The sequence below is a fragment of the Lygodium microphyllum genome, chromosome 12 (genome assembly GCF_053477565.2).
Source record: "Lygodium microphyllum isolate KBCC chromosome 12, Lygodium_microphyllum_v1.1.10, whole genome shotgun sequence".
NCBI classification, from domain to species: Eukaryota; Viridiplantae; Streptophyta; class Polypodiopsida; order Schizaeales; family Lygodiaceae; genus Lygodium; species Lygodium microphyllum.
Genome location: NC_141146.1, coordinates 139915682 through 139931552, shown reverse-complemented (window position 1 = coordinate 139931552; position 15871 = coordinate 139915682). Strand labels below are relative to the sequence as shown.

The following is a 15871-nucleotide window of genomic DNA, read 5'->3' as shown; positions in this document are numbered from 1 at the left end:
GGAGAGGGAAGGAAGAGAGGAGGAGGACGTAGAAAAGAAGGGTGAGGTAAAGAGAGGAAGGAGAGTGAAAAGAAGAAAGAGAGAGAGGGAGAAAGAGAGATAGAGAGAAAAAATAGAGAGCGAGAGAGAGGGAGAGAGAAATAGGAAAACAATGAGAGAATGAGAGAGAAGGTTAATAAAGAAAAGTAAAGGGAGAGGGGGGAGAGAGAGATAAAGAGAGGTGGGGTGACATTTCTTTCAATATCTTTGTTTCTTAAGCTTTTTATTTTCTATCTTTGATTGTCTTTGCAATGAGATGAGTTGAGTGAGAGTGGGGAGGGAAGGAGGGAGAGAAATAGAGAGAACTAGGAAGGGGAAGGAAGAGAGAGATGGAGAGAAATAAAAAACAGGAGAGAGAGGGGCTTCATAAAAATTTGTCAAAATCCGAGCATGGCATTTTACAGGTTTGTAAACAAGCAAGAGAGAGAGAGAGAGAGAGAGAGAGAGAGAGAGAGAGAGAGAGAGAGAGAGAGAGGCCGTTCCCACTGCCACCATCCATGAAGAGGGAGGAGACAAGTGTAAAGGAGAAGGAAGGAACTCCCGAATAAGAAAAAAATGAGAGAAATACGAAGGGATTCTTCTTCAAGCTTTGAGGTAAGTGCATTATCTATTCTCTCTTTGTTTTTCTCTTTTCTTTACTTGTCTCTTTCTTTTTGTTGATGAGTGTATTGAGAGAAGAAGTGAGATAGATCAACATGTACAAGGGAGATTGAGAGAGAGAGAGAGAGAGAGAGAGAGAGAGAGAGAGAGAGGTCGCTGCCACCGCCAATCCACCACAAAAAGAGAGGGGACAACTGCAAAGAAGAAGGAGGGAGCCCGTGAAGGAGAAGAAGAAGAAGGAGAGAAGCGCGAAGGGATTCTTCTTCAAGCTTTGAGGTAAGTGCATTATCTATTCTCTCTTTGTTTTTCTCTTTGAGATAAGTGCATTATCTATTCTCTCTTTGTTTTTCTCTTTGTTCTTCAAGCTTTGAGGTAAGTGCATTATCTCTTCTCTCTTTGTTTTTCTCTTTTCTTTACGTCTCTCTTTCTTTTTGTTGATGAAGAGTATATAGAGAGAAGAAGTGAGAGAGATCAACATGCGCAAGGGAGATTGAGAGAGAGAGAGAGAGGTCGCTGCCACCACCAATCCACCACAAAAAGAGAGGGGACAACTGCAAAGAAGAAGGAGGGAACCCGTGAAGGAGAAGAAGAAGAAGGAGAGTAGCGCGAAGGGATTCTTCTTCAAGCTTTGAGGTAAGTGCATTATCTATTCTCTCTTTGTTTTTCTCTTTTAGATAAGTGCATTATCTATTCTCTCCTTGTTTTTCTCTTTGTTCTTCAAGCTTTGAGATAAGTGCATTATCTCTTCTCTCTTTGTTTTTCTCTTTTCTTTACTTCTCTCTTTCTTTTTGTTGATGAAGAGTGTATAGAGAGAAGAAGTGAGAGAGATCAACATGCGCAAGGGAGATTGAGAGAGAGAGAGAGAGGTTGCTGCCACCACCAACCCACCACAAAAAGAGAGGGGACCTTTGCAAAGAAGAAGGAGGGAACCCGTGAAGGAGAAGAAGAAGAAGAAGAGTAGCGCGAAGGGATCCTTCTTCAAGCTTTGAGGTAAGTGCATTATCTATTCTCTCTTTGTTTTTCTCTTTTCTTTACTTCTCTCTTTCTTTTTGTTGATGAAGAGTGTATAGAGAGAAAAAGTGAGAGAGATCAACGTACGCAAGGGAGATTGAGAGAGAGAGAGAGAGAGAGGTCACTGCCACCGCCAATCCACCACAAAAATAGAGGGGACAACTGCAAAGAAGAATGAGGGAACCCGTGAAGGAGAAGAAGAAGAAGGAGAGAAGTGCGAAAGGATTCTTCTTCAAGCTTTGAGGTAAATGTATTATATATTCTCTCTTTGTTTTTCTCTTTTATTTACTTCTCTTTTTATTTTTGTTGATGAATAGATGTATAGAGAGAAGAAGGGAGACAAATCAACACAAGGGAGATTGAGAGAGAGGGAGGGAGAGAGAGAAGCTGCCATTGCCACTACCATTGCCAGCACATCCACTAAAAGAGAGGGGACAACTACAAAGGAGAAGCCAACCTCTGTCTCTTCTCCATCTTGCCCTCCTCGAGCTTGCGTGGCAGGCACCAAGCAAGCATGTCCCCATTTCTTGGCCATGGAGAGGCCTCATGCCAAAGCCCGCCACCTGGAGTACAAGGTGGAGCCTCCTCTAGTGCAGCAACAGGTACTCCCCATAGAGCACAATGACCACTAGAGAAGAAGAGGAGATGGAAACTAAGCAGGGACAAGTGTGAGATAGCCCACCAGTAGGAAGGTAGACTGCTACAGCTATGACGATAGAAAGAAGAGCCTACATGATGTACTACGTGTACCTTCTATTACCAAGAATCTATTGTCGATTGGATAGATGGCAGAACAAAATTTGCAAGAATCTAGTGTCGGTTGGATAGATGATTTCAACTGATACGCATGGCTGTACATTCGGAAGTACAAGGATGAGGTACTTGATGTCTTTAAGCAAATGGGTTTATAAAGAGAAATGCAAGTCAGATGGTTTGTTGGAAATGTATAAAGCCCGGCTCGTTACAAACGGATATGCACATCAATACAGCCTAGATTATGAGGAGACTTTCAGCTCGGTTGCTAAGATGGAAATGGTGAGAATAGTCACTGCATTAGTGGCTTCTAAGGGCTGAAAATTATGAAAAGTGGATGTCAAAAATGCATTCATGAATGGTGACTTGCTTGAAGAGGTATATATGGAGTAGCATGAGGGTTATGTATACAACCTGAGGTGTATATGGATACTAACTAGCAACCCCGTCTATCATGCTAGATCCAAACACATAGAGATTCATTACGATTTCATCAGAGAAATGATACTTGTAGGACAGATTGATCTACTTCATGTGAAGACACAAGACCAGGTAGCCGATATCTTCACCAAATCACTTGGTAAAGAGAAATTTGTTTGTTTCATGGATCTACTTGGAGTACAGTAACTAATCTGAGCTCAAGAAATGGAGTTTGAGAAGGGGGAGAATAAGCTGGAGTAAGCAGAAGATCAATGGGACTTATTCATACCTCAGGGTTCTGACTATAATGAAAGCTTGAAGTGAAGCTCTTTTTCTTGGGCCTAACGAGTGATAAAAAAGCTCCTTGATTAATACTTTTTTGAATTGATTATATCTAGCTTTTGTAATCACAATCTCTTTTTCTTCTCAGGCCTAAGCAAGTGATGAAAAAGCTCCTTGCGAAATACCTTTTCGAATTAATTATATCTTGCTTTTGCAATCAAAGGATTCAGTTTTTTTTAAATAATCTGATACACAATTTTTGCGACATTAGACGTAGCTGACATTGGCAAATGAATTATGCAAGAATATTTAGTGCATATAGCTAGAAGGGTGGCAGGGCTGTATGCCCTGCCACCTATTTTTTTCCCCCTCTGTAACCGTCGCTATTTCCGTCGCAAATTTACTCTGCAACCGTCGCTATAAGCGTCGCTATATGCGTCGCTATATGCGTCGCTATTTGCGTCGCTAATTGGGTTAGCGACGCAAATAGTGACGCTAATAGCGACGCAAATAGCGACGTATATAGCGACGCTTATAGCGATGCATATAGCGACGAATCGATCGCGTCGCTAATAGCGACGCGAATAGCGATGACGGGGATAATTTTTTCCGTGACTAATTTCGTCGCTTTAAACGTCGCTATTGGGTCTATATGTTGTAGTGTTGTTGTGATAGTTGTTGTAGTAGTAGTGGTAGTGGTAGTTGTTTTTTAATTTCTTCTCTTCTAGTTTGTTGTTGTTGTGGTAGTCGTACTCATGGTCGTAGTCGTCGTAGTCATGATTGTAGTAGTAGTACTAGTAGTAGTAATAGTAGTTTTCTTGTTTTTTGTAGTAGTAGTAGTAGTAGTTTTTTTAATTTTCTTATTTATTTTTGTTTAGTTTTCTTGTTTGTTGTTGTTGTTGTTGTAGTATTAGTTTTTTCTTCTTTTCTTGTTTGTTGTTATTGTAGTAGTAGTTGTAACATTTTCAATATCTAGACCCTGTGATACTCACGCAAGACAATACAGGTAGTGGGTCTCGGATGGTACGAAATTAAAACACGATCTACATTGGCAGAACCGAGACTATGGTTTTATGAAACTGCATATGTTGCATGAATCCCCTCGTGGGAAGAAGTCATAAGGATAATAACTGAATTATCGTAAATTGTTTTAGTATTATCCCCTCTTTCCCCTAGCCGACAGTCGTGCTGGAGGAGAGGGGTATAGCAAGGATGACTGAGCATCCTTGTTGGAGCTCACAAGGGGGTGGAGGCCATGCATATGGCCATGTGGAGGGAGGGAGGTACCTCTCCCTCTAGATATAAAAGCCATAGTTATGGCAAGGGAGGAAGGGAGCTGAGCGTAACGCTGCCCAGACCAAGGAAGGAAGAAGTTGAGAGGGATCACGCTGAAATTGAGGGCTGTGAGAGAGAGCGTAAGGTTGACCGTGTGGCAAAGGAAAGAAATTCTGCTTTAGCCAGTCGCTGCTGTGGAGGAAAGGAGCTCGAAAAGCTGTCGCAGGATGCCGCTGCCATCAGTTGCCAACACGCTGTCGTACTGCTGCGCATCCAAGGTGTGGAATCCACCAAAAAGTTTTGTGTGTGGGATTTGATACTTTGTACATACTTAGTCGTTATGTTTGCTCTTTTATTCTACGTGGGTAATATAGTGAAGAGGGGTTTGGTGCAAGAGGAACTTATCTGTAATGCTCTGGTTGACATGTACGCTAAATGTGACATGCTTGTAGAAGAACAGGGAGTTTTTGATAGATTGGTAACTCGAGATGCAGTCTCATGGGCTACACTTATTTCAGGATATGCCAATTATGGGCTTTGTGAGGAAGTACTAAACTGTTTCAAAGAGATGCAGATCGAAGTACACTGGTGGATATGTATGCCAAATGTGGGAGCTTGCTTGATGTTCAGCACACGTTTGACTGCCTGCCACAACGCAATGAGTAATCTTGGAGTTCCCTTATCCTTGACTATGTTGACATGGGGGATATGACAGTATTCTGGGGCATGCAATCTTGGTTGATCTCATCCACTGGCTATACCTTGATTATGCCATGGAGCCTGACCAGTGGTACGACATTCGGGGTGTTTGGACAAGCTCTGCAACTTTCTTGGAAAAATGGTACTCCTGTGATAATCTATACAGGATCTACTAATGAATCCGTACAAGTGCAAGATGTAGCACTTCCTGAGGATTCTTCAGATTTCCTTCTCCGAAATTGGACTAAATATGCTGGGAATCATGTTCTTGTGCCTCCCACAGGCATACTTCCAACAGATTTCTGTGACCCTACAATTGCTTGAGTCGGAGCTGATGGGTTATAGAGGCTGGGTATTGGATCTAAAGTTGACCAGACTGGCATTGCCATCATCTATCACAGCTCTGATTTCATAAATTGGTCATTGCAAGACCATTATCTGCATCAAGTAGAAGGCACTAGCATGTGGGAATGCCTGGATTTTTATCCTATCCTAGTTTCGAGTGATTCTGCAGGTGTTGATACCTCCATTTATGGAGACACTGTGAAACATGTCCTTAAGGCCAGCATGGATAATACCAAGTTGGATTTCTATGTGATTGGGACTTACAATCATGACAATCACACGTTTACTCCTGATGATTCAACTCAAGACCTTGGACTTGGGTTGCGCTATGACTATGGCAAATTTAGCCTAGGGAAGGAAAAGCCACGGATGGCTATTTTGAAAGGGGGCTTTTTGGGGGGAACAATGGAGTTCAGGACGGAGGAAGGGGAAACGATGAGAATAAGGAAGAGGAAGCAACACAATATTAGTGAGTTTGGGAATCTCCCAATTCCCATTTTTTGAATACTAAAAAGGTGGCACCCGGATAACATGCCCATAAGTTTCTCAAAACCATATGATGTGACCTATCATTGGAAAGCACTTGAAAAATGGAATCTATTGAGGTATAGAGCACTCAATTTGGAGTTATAGTGTTCAAGTTATGAGAAATTCAAAGATTTGACCACATGTCCCAAACTTATGGAAAATTCCCATATTCTCCAATATGGTGTTAAGCTCAAAAGAGGAGGATGAAGCCTTCAGCAAAGCATAAGGATGTAAAGATGAGGATCGAAGAGGGGAGCCTAGAGTAGGAAAGACAGCAATTTCTGAAGGTGCCAATACGCGGTTGTTACGAGAAAGATACCAATACGCGGTTGTTACGAGAAAGCTGAATCCAGTGCCCTGTGTTAGGAGGTTGCCAAGCGATAGAAAAAGTCAACTAAGAAAATTCAAACATGGGAGAAGCAGAAGCCAAGTTAGCTGTTGAGATTGCAAAGCAGAAACATCAGATTACTGAAACTCAGCAATGCTTATCAGAAGTTACATCACAACAGCATGAAGCAGAGATGAAGTAGCGATCAAGAAGGAAGGAAGGAAGAGGATCGAATGCTGGGAGGAGAAGGGAAGACCAGGAAAAGTAGAGGGAATCGTAGTGGATGAGGGGGACAACTATCAGAAGAGCTCTGAAGGTGATGATTAAAGGGATCATGATGAAGAAGATGAAGCGGCGATCAAAGTAGAAGACCTATCAGCTTACTGTTATGCAGATGACAATGATGGAACGATTCTAAAGAAGGAAGAGGTTACAACGATGAAGCATTGATTACAGAGAGAGGAATGGGAGTGGCTTTTGTTTATTCGTGACTCACTGGATCAGAAGAGGCAGAAGACCTGCAGGTGACCGAATCTCATAAGCCTTCGTATATAGCCTTTTGAGCTATCTGAAGACACACAAGGGAATATAGAACTTGTAGTAGGTCCAGCTACATCTGTTGTTGTGATTGGGAGTCCCTCAGGGAGCAGCTCTTCCAGATAATCGCAGTAGTGGCTGTTGCAGCCATAGTATTTCCTCCGCATCACCATCATCGAGTGGCAAAAGCGACAGTCCTTACCTTTGTGTGACAACTTCTCAGATGATGATGCAGGCTCCTGTTTTCCTTGCATAGAAAATGGGAAATGCTGAGAAGGAGAGCTAGAATGTCTTCCTAGTTTTAAAAGGCATGGAAAAGCATGCGTGAAGGATCCACAAACAGGAAGAGTTGTTCACTTCATTACTGACTTTATCATGTAGCAAGTATGTGGAAAGTATAGTGGACTTTCCTCCAAATGGACAGGACCAGAAGGGGTCTGCTTTCACACTGAATCCCTAGAATTTTATGCCATACATTAAGCAGTTGAGCATAGATGATATTACTCAATTTCTGGAGCAAGCTGGGCTGGAGAAAATTTTGAATATTGATTTGACAGGGTTTAGGCTTGCACTTGTGGAGGACAATTGGTTTGCACCATAGGAAGCATGAGAATTTTGTTGAACTTGCGGTTCTCCATTCTCAAAGCTCATCATCTCTTCAAATCTTCCAAAGGAGGTCTTTTGCAGGTAGCTAAAACAGTCTAGGCACAGATTCAAGGCTTCTTTATGGTGATCTGCAGTCTCTTAGCCTAATATCATGTCAGGAGGTTCTACTCAGGATAGTCTAAAGAAAGGTCTTAGGTGCCATCAAGGATTCCACAATTGTTGGTCTTGCACAGATCAACAGTGATTACAAGGATCTGGATGTAGCAGTTGTCAAAGCCACTAATCATGTTGAATGCCTACCTAAGGAAAAGCATGTTCGAACCATATTCTTTGGTTCTGCTACTTTCCATATTCTATTCATCATCTTGCAATCAGCCAAGTAGCACAATCTGCATTCCATGCCTTGCCTTGCAAATGAGGAAGTAGCACAGTCTGTAATTGTGTGCACTCGACAGATTTTTCAGGTGCAGCTCCCTGTATAGCTTCTACCAGTGCTACAAGCCACTTGATGGAGTGTACACATGTCAAAATTGACATGATACAGAGATCAATAAGATCTTGTGAGATGTTGGACTATCTTTATTCCTTGTGAGCTTTGACCATAAGAAGAGGCCTTGAGGGCATATCAAAGGGACATGAAGGACTTCAGTTTTTGAACAGTCGGTTTGTAAATTGAATTTGTTTTTTTTAATGAAGCTGAAGCTGTTGATGTTGAACAGGGTTGTATTCAAATGGGTGAAGTGCAGCTAGTATTGAATACATTCAGGTCTATTTGCCACATTCAAGAGACCAAAAGGCTTGAACAAGTTGATTATAGGGCCATTATCTGAAATTGAGGTGACGTTCTTTCAAATTGAATCGTGAACTTGCTTGATTGATCTTCTATCCTGAAATTAGTCAAGGTTCTCTGTGGTCGCGACTTTACTTTTGAAAACCCTTTGACATCTTTGGTGAACCCGACGTGAAAGTGTCGCATGAATTTCAAGATGGGAGATACTTCAGCATCAGTTTTAGCCTCTTCTACGATTCCTGCTTTGTCCTCTACTTCAACTCCATCATTGACTGCTACTTCAAGTACTTCAACAGATGATTTAAAGCAAATTTTACAGAATATGTCTATGTATATGTAGCTTCAAAATTAGCAGACACAATTGTATATGCAGCAGCAGTAGGAATTACATCAACAATAGTTGTCTCAGCAAAGGCAACTATATTCGGAGTAGGAGAATGCAATCAACGCGACTAAGGCGATTGAAGCAGTTGAGAATGAGAAGAAGCTATTTGATGGTCGTAATGTTTCAGCTTACTTGAAGACATATGAGATCAAGATGGGATTTTTTGGAGTACCAGCTGGACTTATGAGTAAGTATTTCCTTCGTCTTGTCACACCCGCCTTGAGGGCAAAAGTGACTGATCTTTTTATTCAAAATTCGCATTGGCAAGATTTTAAGAAGGCCCTGAAAGAAGAGTATTTCCTTGAGGACTTTGGGATGGCTACACGGTGGTCATTCTGAGAGTGGGTCACATGGCAAATAAAGGTCTAGCTGCTTCAGAGTTGATATGAGAATTTGAAGAGAGGCATAGTCAGCTTGATGCCATTGAACAAAGAGCATTGGATGTTGAGAAAGTTGAGCTTTTCTTGCAAGCTGCAGATCCTGCTCTTTAGGAAGAATTAGGAGAGCTTCTTGAGGATCGCACGAAGCCTATGGGTCTTAAAACAGATTGGCAAGATGCTCAGGATGTAGTCTCGACTTTGACCAAGAGGAGGATATGGAAGACCCGCCTACAGAATGGATCTATGACACCGACACCATCTTCTGCTCCTATGCCTGCTTCTACCCCTGTTATTTCTTCTCTTCCTCAGCCAGTTTCTTGGCATATGCCAGTGCCTACTGTTTCTACTCCTCCCATTCCTCCTGTTCCAAGACCGATGCCATCTCCTTCTGCTCCAAACCCATCCACTCCATTGGTGCCTTCCTCTCTTGATGACATAATCAAAGGCATAACGGATTTGACACTAGATTCACTTAAAGTAGAATTGGTGGGAAAATTGAAAGAGCTGTTTGCTTTGACTGCGCCTACTATTTCTTCTAGTGCTCCTACTGCACCTAGGAGTGCTCCTAGTGCCCCTAGGAGAGATCGAAGATGTATTTGGTGTGATAGTACAGACCATCAGCATTGCAGGGATTGTGAATCTTTTCAGGATGCAAGGAGGAAGAATTTGGTATTTTGGGGACAAGATGGTAAAATCTGGTTGACTGAAACAGGAGCTCCGCTTGCTACCAACTTTGGGAAAGGCGGAATGAAGAAATTAGTGGATGACATGGGTGCGCGTACTTCTTATGTGGCAGCTAGAGGAGATGCTTCTGCATATGGAGTTCAGATTGAGAAAGGATCAGAGAATCAATCAGCATTATGGACTTATACTATGGAGTCGGCAAACAAGGGAAAAATTCAGCAAACTGTTTTGACTAGTGCAGGCTCTAGCATCAGATTTGAGACAGGTTGGGATTCGCCTGTTGACAAGTACACTATTTATGCCTACTTGGCTAAGTCTCAGGGAGCAGATGTACTTGTTGAGGAGAAGCGTAAGAGGGATGAAGAAAATCCAAGTGCAGCTAAAAAGACTAGAGGGGGTGAGTTTGTTACTCCACCTATTGCAGGACTGTCTTTGAGACCAGGGCTAGAATGACAGATGGAAGATGCTCAAAAGAAAGAGAAAAGGCAAGAGCCTAGAGAGAGAAAGCAGCCAGGGTTTAGATTGATATCTGATATTGAAACATCTACGGATATGAAGAAAATCTTTAATGACAAGATACTTGGCAGTGAGGTGACTTTTACTATTTTTGAGGTTTTGGGCATCTCGAAAAGAGAGTTTCAAGATCAATTCCAAGAAGTCCTGAAGAGGAAAAGACATGCATTGCCTACTATTGATACACAGGGAGTTTTGATTAGGGAGTTGGATGAGGATGAGGATGAGGTTATGGTTGAAAATGCTTCTATTTTTCCACAGATAGAGAAGAGGGTTTAGCCTATGCATTATGCTGAAATTGATGAGCCTGTCTTGATATTGCGTAGTCACTTTTCGCAGAGTCATTGAGCTAGGGCAACTACAAAAACGAGGGTAAAAATTGGAGAGAAACAGGTGCCTTATGTTGCTTTGGTGGATCATGGTTCAGAGATTAATCTCATAGTTCATGGAGTTTATGAAAGTAATAGATGGCCTGTGGATGTAGAGCATGGGTGGCGTATGAGAGCCGCCAACAACAGTGCAGGTGATTTGTATGCTGCTTGTCCCAGTGTCAGGGTTTCTATTGGAGATGTAGAGGAGGATTTCCATTTCTTTGTGCAGGATTCATGCTCTTATCCCATAATTATTGGACAGCCATTCATCACAGAGATACGCATGGAAACAAAAGTAATGAATGATGGATCTGCTTATGCACAGATTCGCAGTAAAGATGGCATGAGAGCAGTTCAGTTTATGACTGTGTGTGTGAACCATGTTAGAAACAGGGATACTCTTAGAGATGCACCTTTGCCCACTGTGAGGGATTCGGATTTTCATTAGGTACCACTGTTTCGCGAGACGACAGTGGTACAGAGCAGAGGAGATTGGAGTTCTCGCCTCCTGGTAGCAGTGTTCTCTCCTCCTGTTTTGTTGGGATTTCAGCAAATAGTTCGATGAGCTATCAGAAGACTTCTAAGTTGCCTAGAGCTGCCAGGTAGTACATATGCAGGAAGGAGAAAAATTTGAAAAATGCAGGTATTTTAGAGGATGATGAGCATATAGATGGGATGTATGATAGTATGATTTGTGCAGAATCGATAACAGAGATGGAAAATATGCTGAAAACTGATATGCAGAGTTGTCACAGTAATGTATCAGTGTAATCCCTGGACATGTTTCATGAAATTGCAAATTTTGTGTCACAGATAGAGTCAGAGGCTGAGGTGACTCAGCAAAAAGTATTGAGTGTTGAAGAAATTCAGAAAACAGAGTTTCCGGGGCTGATTATGATCAGCTTACAAAGACACAAAGGGCTGAAAATTTTCAGCCAATAGAGTTTAGGGCTGTTCCTATGCAGTCCATAGAGCAGAGGACTAAGGATATTCAGCCCACTAGAGTGCAGAATTGCTGATTTACAACAAGATTTGAGTAATGCAAAGGATCATAATGGAGCCAGGGTTGACACGAAATACAAGATTGTGGATAAGAAAGTGAAGCCGGTAGCTATACCGCTTCCACCTGACAGTGATCAGCAAATAGAGAGGGCTGTCAAACAGCCAATTTTGAGGAATCTAGAGCATATAGGCCATAAATTTTCAGCAGAGACACTTGCTAAATTAAAAATTGGAAATGGTGATTTCTTGCTATCCACAGAGAAGCAATGCTTTCAGGAGATGCTTGAGCGACATGGAAGGGGGTTTGATTTTTTCCCGCATGAGATTGGATGTGTGAATCCGGATATTGTTGCTCCTATGGTGATCTTTACTATTCCTCATATTCCATGGAACCTTCGACCTATTCCAGTGCCTAAGGCACACTTGCCAAAGCTAATTGACTTATTGAATGAGAAAATCAGGATGGGAATCCTAGAGCCTTCATTTGCACCATACTCAAATAGGTGGTTTACGGTTCCAAAGAAGAATGGAACTCTCCGATTTATACAGGACATGCAGCCAGTAAATAGAGTTACTATCAGGAATGTTGGTATAGGTCCAGTTGTGGATGAGTTTGCAGAAGCATTTGCCGGACGTGCCATCTATTCTTTAGGTGATTTGTATTCGGGATATGATCAGTTTCAGCTGGCTTTGGAAAGCAGGGACATAACCACTATGAGAACTCCTATTGGGCTTGTTAGGATGTGTACCTTGCCTCAAGGTGCCACTAATTTTGTTGCGCATATGATGAATGCCATGCATAAGGTCCTTCGTGATTACATACCTCAGCTTACCATGGCTTTCTTGGATGATGTGCCCATTAAGGGGTGTGCAAAAGAAGAGAAGAATGAGAGTCTAAATGAGCAGGGATGCAGTGACTTTGTGGCTGATCATATTTCAGCTTGTGGGAAGATTTTAGCTAGGTTAAAAGAAGTGAACTTGACACTATCAAGGCAAAAATCTATTTTTGGAGTAAATGAGGTTGTCATTGTTGGACATATGTGTGGGTATTATGGCAGGAAACCCTCACCTGAGAAGGTGGATGCTATAGGCAAGATTACGGAGTATTGTTCTACCACTTTGGAGGTACAGAGATTCATTGGAGCTTGTGTGTTTTATATGATTTGGATACCCCATTTTGGACACATAGCAGATTTTTTATATCAGCTGCTTCAAAAGGGGCAGAAATTTTATTGGGATGAGAGCCACACTAGAGCCATGTGGAAATTGAAAAAGTTATTGCAGATTGCTCCTACTCTCAGGAAAGCAGATTATAATTGCGGAAGGCCTATTGTATTAATAGTTGACACTAGTCCAATTGGCATAGGTTGGGCTGTGGATCAAGATGATGCAGATGGAAACAAGTATGCTATTCGGTTTGGGGCGAAAGTCCTAAACGAGAGACAAAGGAGATATCTGCAAATCAAGAGGGAATTACTGGGGATTGTTACGGCTCTCAAATGTGACAAGGAGTACTTTATTGGAGCCTCAGTTGTGGTAGAGACAGATTGCTTGCCATTGATAGGTATGATTACGAGTTGCTCTACTCCGGATATAGCTATGCTGAGATGGATTACATACATCAAGTCATTAAATCCAGAATTTAAACACATAGCAGGGAAGGATAATCCAGTGGTGGCAGATATGCTATCTAGAGCCAAATATGATGATGAGGAGACACTACTTTTGCAAAAGAGGAGCCACTATGGTTGATCATGTTTGCCATGTCTATGATATTGTGGCTTTCATAGAAGAACTCTATGTTGGAGATTGGTTGCAGATTGGCAAGTACCTTAGTACATTAAGCAAAAGAGATGAATGGACAGATGAAGAGTTCAAGAAGATGGATTTCTTTGGAAGCATCCGAAGAAAAGAGGTGGATTACCTTTGCGGGTTGTCTGCGATAGAGAGACACAGTTACAGGTGATGAGGGAGTTTCATGAGAGTCCTTGGGCTAGTTATAGAGGAGTGTGGGCTACTTATGAGAAAATCAAGGAGAAATATTGGTGGAAAGACATGTATAGAGATGTTTCTCACTTTGTAGAGACTTGCAGAGACTGCCAGATGTATTCGGTAGTGCGTCATTGAGATGAGCTTCATCCAACCTATCCGCTATGCATTCATTATAAGTGGGTAGTTGACTTGGTTACTATGCCTATGGGTCTATCACAGATGAGATATATTGTTTTGGCTAGAGAGGATCTTACCAATCATGTTGAGGGCAGACCTTTGAGAATGAAGACCACTAGTGCAGTGTGTAAGTTCTTATTGGCTGTGTGGGTAAGATCACTGCAGATCGTGGTGAATTGGATGCAAATGAAGATAGGGAGTTTTTCTCTCAACTAGGAATCAAGTTGGCTCTACACAGCATATAATCCAGAGGGAAATGGAAAGAGTGAAAGAGGGCATCTGCCGATAGTGAAAGCATTAGCCAAAGCATGCAGAGGACGGATTGGAGAATGGCCGAGACTTCTACCATTTGCTTTGTGGGCTAATCGTACGACTCACAGTGTTACCACAGGATATATGCCTGTAGAGTTGATGTATGGTCAGAAATCGGTTATGCCGACTGAGACTTGTGCTTTGACTTGGTCAGTTTTACCTTGGCAGGAGGATTTGACGAGAGAGAAGCTCTTAGCTCTTCGAATTCGACAGTTGGAGAGAAGACTAGAGGATATTCAGCTAGCTATTGACAGGTTGAAGGTTGCTAGACTAAGAAATAAGGACAGGTTTGACAGCAGGCATCGCTTGCAGCCTAGAGCAATAGAAGAGGGAGACTGGGTATTAGTCTTTGATAGTAGCCTTGAAAATCAGCATACTGCACTTTCGGAAGATGGTGAAAAGATGGTTTGGACCGTACATAGTCATACATGTCTTTGATAATGCAACATATGAGTTGACAGAATTGGATGGGACAGTGCTTAGAGTGCCTATTTCAGGAAAAAGAATCAAGATTTTCAAGAAAAGAGATGATGAGGATTATGCATTGGAAGAATTTGCAAGAGAAGAGCAACGAGAAGAAACTCCAATAGAAGAGACAGATGATATGAAAAATAATCTTGTTGATATACCAGAAATACACAATGAAGAGATTGATCTGTTCGTGGATCTTGATGATAATGATCATGGGTAGTTGGCCCATCTGCAGGATGCGCAGGATTAGAGCGGGTGGATGTCATACTACTGCGCATCCAAGGTGTGGAATCCACCAAAAAGTTTTGTGTGTGGGATTTGATACTTTGTACATACTTAGTCGTTATGTTTGCTCTTTTATTCTACGTGGGTAATATAGTGAAGAGGGGTTTGGTGCAAGAGGAACTTATCTGTAATGCTCCGGTTGACATGTACGCTAAATGTGACATGCTTGTAGAAGAACAGGGAGTTTTTGATAGATTGGTAACTCGAGATGCAGTCTCATGGGCTACACTTATTTCAGGATATGCCAATTATAGGATTTGTGAGGAAGTACTAAACTGTTTCAAAGAGATGCAGATCGAAGTACACTGGTAGATATGTATGCCAAATGTGGGAGCTTGCTTGATGTTCAGCACACGTTTGACTGCCTGCCACAACGCAATGAGTAATCTTGGAGTTCCCTTATCCTTGACTATGTTGACATGGGGGATATGATAGTATTTTGGGGCATGCAATATCGGTTGATCTCATCCACTGGCTATACCTTGATTATGCGATGGAGCCTGACCAGTGGTACGACATTCGGGGTGTTTGGACAGGCTCTGCAACTTTCCGGGAAAAATGGTACTCCTGTGATCATCTATACAGGATCTACTAATGAATCCGTACAAGTGCAGACTGTAGCACTTCCTGAGGATTCTTCAGATTTCCTTCTCCGAAACTGGACCAAATATGCTGGGAATCCTGTTCTTGTGCCTCCCACAGGCGTCCTTCCGACAGATTTTGGTGACCCTACAACTGCTTGAGTCGGAGCTGATGGGTTATAGAGGCTGGGTATTGGATCTAAAGTTGACCAGACTGGCATTGCCATCATCTATCACAGCTCTGATTTCATAAATTGGTCACTGCAAGACCATTATCTGCATCAAGTAGAAGGCATGGCATGTGGGAATGCCTGGATTTTTATCCTATCCTAGTTTCGGGTGATTCTACAGGTGTTGATACCTCCATTTATGGGGACACTGTGAAACATGTCCTTAAGGCCAGCATGGATAATACCAAGTTGGATTTCTATGTGATTGGGACTTACAATCATGACAATCACACGTTTACTCCTGATGATTCAACTCAAGACCTTGGACTTGGGTT

General features: G+C 42.1%; 1 long non-coding RNA gene across 2 annotated transcripts; it reads left to right on the top strand.

The window, feature by feature from the left end:
* The first annotated feature begins 617 nt into the window (after positions 1-617).
* LOC148028347 (uncharacterized) lies at positions 618-1836 on the top strand. Of its 2 annotated transcripts, none has more exons than XR_015692577.1 (3): positions 618-915; positions 1083-1272; positions 1804-1836. It is a non-coding gene; the product is annotated as an uncharacterized LOC148028347 (long non-coding RNA). The 2 variants fall into 2 exon arrangements; XR_015692578.1 differs by lacking the exon at positions 1804-1836 and adding an exon at positions 1440-1534.
* The last annotated feature ends 14035 nt before the right edge of the window (positions 1837-15871 follow it).